This window comes from Sinocyclocheilus anshuiensis, unplaced genomic scaffold, assembly GCF_001515605.1.
Source record: "Sinocyclocheilus anshuiensis isolate Anshui unplaced genomic scaffold, SAMN03320099.WGS_v1.1 scaffold478, whole genome shotgun sequence".
In the NCBI taxonomy this organism is placed as follows: domain Eukaryota; kingdom Metazoa; phylum Chordata; class Actinopteri; order Cypriniformes; family Cyprinidae; genus Sinocyclocheilus; species Sinocyclocheilus anshuiensis.
Window position 1 is genome coordinate 497,734 of NW_015542376.1, and position 7,484 is coordinate 505,217.

The following is a 7,484-nucleotide window of genomic DNA, read 5'->3' on the forward strand; positions in this document are numbered from 1 at the left end:
TATTGCCGACTACTACAGGTGCAACATTGTGCCATATTAGATCTAAATTAAAATAATGACTGACCATAAATATTTTGTTTGGGCGACTACATACCAATAGAAATATGTCAATGTTTTTACTTTTTGGCTTGTGTTGTGATGAAGTTTGGATGTGAAAACCGAAATCACCCTGTGCTTGTGAGAAAGTGTGAAAGCCCATGAGGGGAGTGGTGTTCATCTGTAGGTCAGGAGGTGACTGCTTGTAACGTGTGTTCTGCACCAGATGAGAAAAACAGAGAACACAAGCTTGCAGCAGGCTACAGATGCCTGTTACAAGCTGAGCAGAAACGCTGAGCATGTCTGAAAGAGAATGAAAAATGCCAGCACAAACATGGCAAAGAAAACATTACAGAATGCCAGCATTCACATCAAGAAAATATAATCATCAGACGGCTAGGTTTTAAAAAAAATCTCACATAAAGGGCTGTTTTATTTGTAGGAATCTTTCAGAATATATGAACATTGGCAGCATAATCTCATTTGTATTCATAGACCTATAGAAGTGATTGGGTTTGTGATCTAACATGAACCGATACTTAAACAAACAGACTGACAGATACTATGGGAATCATTTAAGGAGATCCATAATTTTAAGGACAAGTCCATGCCTCTATTTTGAACATGAGCCAACTAATCATTTTTTTCCCTAAAAAACAATTTGAGGAATATTTATGTAGCTCACTGTCTACATCTATACGAAGCTTTGGAAAAGAGTACAGATCCTAACATGAACTATGTTGCATAACTCAGCAAAAGACCTTTGTTGAGGTTTGGCAGACAGACTTGAAAAATTGTTTGAGATGCTTATTTTTGATATAAAAAAAATTATCCATTTTACTTGGAAAAACATTCATCTGCAGACATACTGCAGACAATATTTTGAAGCAAAAATGGGAAATTATTTAACTTTCTTTTAATAAAGCATAATCACAAGATGTTGGAAGGTCCAAGATAAACATCTCCGCTGATGGGGTATTTGTGTGAACATGCATAAAGCTAGAAGGCAGAGCAAATTGATGGAAAAGACACAAAATGATAGCGTTACCGTTTAAAAAACAGAGGAGATCTACGGATAGAGAAATATTGTATAAGTCATTCCAATACATCACTGTTATTTTATTTGACATCATATGTGATCACATTCCAACCAGACTGCCAATATTAAATTACAGAGGCAACCTCAAGTTCAGTGTTCACGCTCAAAGTCTAGCAGCTCTCTGGGTCTGACTGAACTTCATTGGTGGAGATAACACTAACAACTCCAATGAATCCACAATCCACATTGTTCTTAACAAATGTAGCGTTTCCGTGACATCTGGGTCATCCTTATCACATAAAAGGCCACTAAAAGGGCAAGACAACACCAGAAATTGCTCCAACATGGCTGTTTAGTGTCTTGTAAAAAGCTCTTGTAAAATTTTTACAGGGTTTTACCGTGCTGGGCTAAGACTGCCCCCCACCACAGCCAGACTTCAAGTTAGACCTTCAGAGACCAAACAAAAGCAAGAACCTGGACCAACTGGTAGATGAACGTCTCTTTTGACCACAGCATTTGTGCATCGACAGGCTTTAAACTGGTCAGAAACAATAACACATGTGACCCTGGACACAAAACCAGCCTTAAGTGTCAATTTTTCTCAAATTGAGATTTATACATAATCTAAAAGCTGAATAAATATGCTTTCCATTGATGTATGGTTTGTTAGGATAGGACAATATTTGGCCGAGATACAACTAACTGAAAATCTGGGTGCAAAAAAAATCAAAATACTGAGAAAATTGCCTTTAAATTTGTCCAAATGAAGTTCTTAGCAATGCATATTACTAATCAGAAATTAAGTTTTGATATATTTACGGTAGGAAATTTACAAAATATCTTCATGGAACATGATCTTTACTTAATATCCTAATGATTTTGGGCATAAAAGAAAAATCGATAATTTTGACCCATACAATGTTTTTTTGGCTATTGCTAAAAATATACCCCAGCGACTTAAGACTGGTTTTGTGGTTCAGATAACACGTATAAATCATGTTTTACCAAGAAAAATCTAAACATTTTATTTTTTAATTTTCGTAAGATCTCTTTATTTTTATCAAATTAAATATGGTGTCAACCTAACTAAAGTCCAAATCTCCCACCTCAGTGGAGATGAGATCCTGCTGGTCGTCACAACGGCTTGTTGCGTGAAAATTCAGACAATGCTTGCGAATAAATAATCACACCTTGCTTATCTGGTTGGGGATGTGACTATTTCAGAGAACTGAAAAGGATGAATGTGTTTCTGTTTAGTGGAGTATTTGTTGTCTTTTAGTAGACTGTGTAATAAATGCTTTTACATCTTTAAAGTGTGTTTGGAAGGCATTATATTTTATGTGTGTGACAACAGAACCACATATAATTTAGTGATCAAATTAATTGTTAAATGCATAATAAAACACAAGTTTATCTAGCTATCCACTTAATGAGGACATACTGACTTACACAGCTATTCTTTATCAAACAGGTGAGGGTTAACTAAATCAGTCTAATTCATGATTGAATCATGTAGGCAAGTTTTGTGAGCAGAAAAGAAAGAAAGAAAGACAATAATCTCTCATTCAAATTATATCATTTTTAAGACTTAATAATAATATCAATAATAATAATCCAAAGCAAGCTGCAAAACAAGAAAAATTAAAAGAAAATAAATAGTTAATTTCTTTGTGACAAATGCCTTCAGCAGCCAATTTGACTTTAGAACATAGCTGACCTCGGTTTCCACTAGAAAACCTGTCATTATTCAAGACTAGTCAAGCAGAGATATTTGAGAGATTTGACAATTCACAAACAAGCAGAGACAAAAAAAAAAAAGACAGAAGAGAAAACAATGTTGACAGCAAGATGGTTTTATCATCATTTGTTATGAATTTAAAGGGCTAGTTCACCCAAAAATGAAAATTAGACTGTTTTACTCACCCTCGAAGCATCTGACTTTCTTCTTTCAGACGAATCCAGTCGGAGTTATATAAGAAATTGTCCTGGCTATTCCAAGCTCTATCATTGCAGTCAGCGGATGTTGCAGTTTAACAGTCCACAATGCGCTCGCATTCATAATAAAACGTCCCTCACACGGCTCCGGGGGGTGAATAAAGGCCTCCTGTAGTGAATCCATGCTTTTTTGTAAGAAAAATATCCATATTTCAAACGTAATAAACACATTTCTCTCACTTCCGTTATCTGTCATATGCGGAAGTCGTTCCGGCAGATGACGTAGTACGTCAGCGTAGCATGATTAGTGACGAATGCAGAGAGAGAACAAAACAAAACGCCGGTCATGAATTAGAAGTACAAACTGAGGATTTGCAAAGAAAAATGTCGGAGGATTTCGATATAAACCAAAAGGAGACTGGTTTTCCTTTGCTAAAGTAAGGAACTTTACTTCCTTTGCTCCTATAAACAAACTCGCAAGACTAGCATATCTCAGAGGCGCGCGCGCTGCGCATACGTGCTGCGTCATCCGCCAGAACGGCTTCCGCGTATGACAGATACCGGAAGTGAGAGAAAAGTGTTTATTACGTTTGAAATATGGATATTTTTCTTACAAAAACGCATGGATTCACTACAGGAGGCCTTTATTAACCCCCCGGAGCCGTGTGAGGGACGTTTTATTATGAATGCGTGTGCTTTATTTGTTGACTTGTGGACTGTTCAACTGCAACACCCACTAACTGCAATGATAGAGCTTGGAATAGCCAGGACAATTTTTAATATAACGCCGACTGGATTCGTCTGAAAGAAGGAAGTCATATACACCTAGGATGCCTCGAGGGTGAGTAAAACACAGTCTAATTTTCATTTTTGGGTGAACTAACCCTTTAAATTCAATCTCAATCTCAAAAAGATGCTAAATCTCTGGACATAATCTGAGTCAACTACAAACATTATACTTAGCAATAAAGTATGAGAGGCTGCATGCTGCATTGTGTCAGCATCCCAAATCGAAACAATCCATTAATAGCTTCACCTTATAACGCATGCTAATTAAATCCACCACTGGTTCTTCACAGATATTATAATTAGAGGTTCTTTAAACAGTAATGTGTGTGCCATATTTGGCCCATATGTTCCAACGGGATATTTATTTTCCCAAATTGGCTAGTGGTGAAGTCATTCATAGTGCCCACAGGTCAATGGTCCCCAGTGTGTGCCAGTAGAAACAGGTTGCATTGTCGGCTGAATAGTCCAATACATGAGTGTGTTTAAGTACCCATGAACAGCATGACATCATCTGGCATATGTTTCAGTGCGGAATACAAGCAGCGATGTTGGGGCTGCTATTCTAGTCTGATACCAACCGGTTTTTTTTTTTTTTAGATAAATCACAATATCATGATAGTTTTAAGGTTTCCCTCAAGGCAAAACAGTGCCAAGAACACCATTATGTCCAAATCTACAGCAGGCCTGCTCTTGTCAGCCAGCCAGCAGACAGGCACTACTCCTAACTCATGCCGGGTGTTTTCCTTGGATGCCTGAGCTTTTTTTTTCCAGCCTTGATGCGGGAAGCCATTGAAGGTTTCAGATGTGTTTAACAAAAGAGAATGTTACTTTTGAGGAGAAAAAGAGAGACAACAAAAGTAGCGAGTAGTAGTGTAGCAACTTCTCTTTTTAATTATTACAGCTGCATTAATCATATTGACGCCAGGTGTTCTCATCATTTTTCTTGCTTGCTAACATAATATTACCATGGTTTCTGCTTCACTGTTTGAATCAACAGCCATTTGAGGAGACAAAGCACTCTGCGATGTGTCATTACAGGCAGCTGTGCATGTTTACAATCTCAATAGGCCTCAACATGAGTGTCAAACCCACAAGAAAAATGGTAATTTTTGTGGCATGTTTATATCTAGACATCCCATCTGAATCTCACAACCACTGCAAAGCTCTCTGGACATAAAAAAAACACCAAAGACCTTGATTTGATGATTAGGCTATTTCTTGATTTATAGTTTTCCCCCCCAGCTGTCTGTCTGCCTGACATTGACATTGCAGATTACATTACAACAGTGATTGAGTGTAACGTAAGTGGTAATAAATCACGAATCTCACTGGGCTGGAGGCATAAGGGGGCCTCAGAAGTAAACAGTGCCAACCTCCAATCAAACCCCATGAAGATGACAAGGACAAAATCCTGGCAGGTTTATGTTAAACACAATCAAATCAAACCAACAAAGTCATTGGCACTGTTCAACCAGAGAGCACGGTTATCATTGGCTTTTTAAGAAACCAATATGTGTAATCTGAGGGTTTAGTGTGGCAAGATGTGGCCTCAAACAAGCTAATATTAACCTAATATTAATATTAACTTCAAATCCAGGTGTGACAAAATGGAGAAGGTTAAAGCGACAGCTCACCCAAAAATTGTTCTGTAGACCCCAAAAGAAGATATTTTGAGGGATATCTGTAATGAAAGTCAATGGGGTCCAAAATAACACCGGACTAATGCTGGATTTCTATTGGACCTCACTGATTTTCATTATTTGGACAAAAACACATTTTTAAAAATATATTATTTTGTGTTCATAAGTCATACAAGTTCGGAACGGAATGAGGTTGAGCGAATGATGACAGTACAGTATTTCCATTTTGGGTGAACTATCCCTTTATGACATCACTGAATTCAGTCACATGGTCACAAGGTGCAAAACATACAGTATCCCATAAAAGGATAGCGACTAGAATTGAGTTTTTTAATGTGATGTCAGAAAAATGCACTTAATTATATATTTCAAAAAATGTCTGTTAATCTGAGGCTTGAAAAAAGTATTAAATTCTGGATACTGAATAAGCACAATCCAAGACTCCAAGATTTATGTTATTGATATATAAACTATATGGTCTTATTTTCCTTTATCCTCAGTCACAACAATCCTGAATTCAAAGGCATTTAATAATAAATACAATGGAAAATATAAATGTTTGGTTTTTGTTATCCAGTATAATCTTGTGTTCTATGGAAAACAAGAGCAATAGCCAATTATGATCTCCTACAGGGCTAATATATTAAAAAATAATATTAAAAAATGAAAGTCAAATTTTTCATAAAAACATTGCAATCTGTATGATGTCAAAGCCTAATGGGTTTTACAGATGGGATATTAACAGTGATAATTGTGTACTCTGAAAAACAAGAGTTTTTCATACATTTTGTTTTAGGCTTGACAAGACTGTGAGTTCAAAGAAACCTGCATGCATCCCACTCTAACAAATGAATCTGGTTAAAAAAAGGCCACCAAACAAAATAAAGCAATTCATCAAGTCTGTCAAAAGATCCAAAGCAACTCAAGTACAGTAAAAACAGAAGAGAAGACCAACACAAGAGAAGATATACTTTCAAAAGTATAACATCACATCACCAAGCAAACACACCGCCATGGTGGGCGGCATTCACATAATGTTATCTGTCAGAATCATTGGTGATCATATTTTCACCACATTTCCCAGTGTGTTTTGATTTTGCTAAAACAACAGAATCTGCACGAGCACGACCGGTTTTATTGCGCTGGCATAACAGCTATAAATTTTTAAATAACATGGCGTCCACCTCACAAAGACAAGTGCTGGTCATAAAGCTACACTACCTGGAGAAGCATTGCTTGTGCATGACATAACTACGGGCCTTTCGGTCTGAACCTGTTGAGTTTAAATGGGCTTTTCATGGCACGCTGTAGCACACCGACTCTCAGCAATTACATTCACTTTTCAGCTACGGTCTGGATTTAATAAACCTGTTCATCTGTCAGTCTGACCGTAAAATCTGAGCCCATAAATCCAAGCCTACCTTTCTGTAGGTTTGTTGAGATCACAGAAGGTTGATTAAAACAACTGAAAAGAAGAATGAGCTAAAAACTAATAAAGTCTCTTAATGAGCTCAAGGAGGGTGCGTCTTGGTTCTTGGATTTACAAGATGGATGAAACATGAGCAAACAGGCATTTGGTACCTAACACGGTCCTTGTGGTATGTTAAGATTGTTTAGAGCTATATACTACCGAAATTCCCACATGAGTCTCTTACAAGCTCTATACACTTTTAAAGAAACTATAAAGGAACTCGGGTAGTTTTCATGATTTAGAGATCAACCTGAAATTGCTTGTTAATGACCGCTACGGATACAGTTTATTTATCATACAGCAAACACCAATACAATGAACACTTTTAAAAATGTTTTAGTTCTGCCACACTAAAAGCTGAATGATCATACTACTGCTAACAATAAATACTTACACATTATGAATATTTATTATTAATATATTTGTTTGTTTTTTCTTAATACATATATGTATATGTATTTATGTAATTACATTTATACAGAGTTGTTTTGCAGTCTAAATTATATATATACAGTGGGTACGGAAAGTATTCAGACCCCCTTCAATTTTTCACTCTTTGTTATATTGCAGCCAT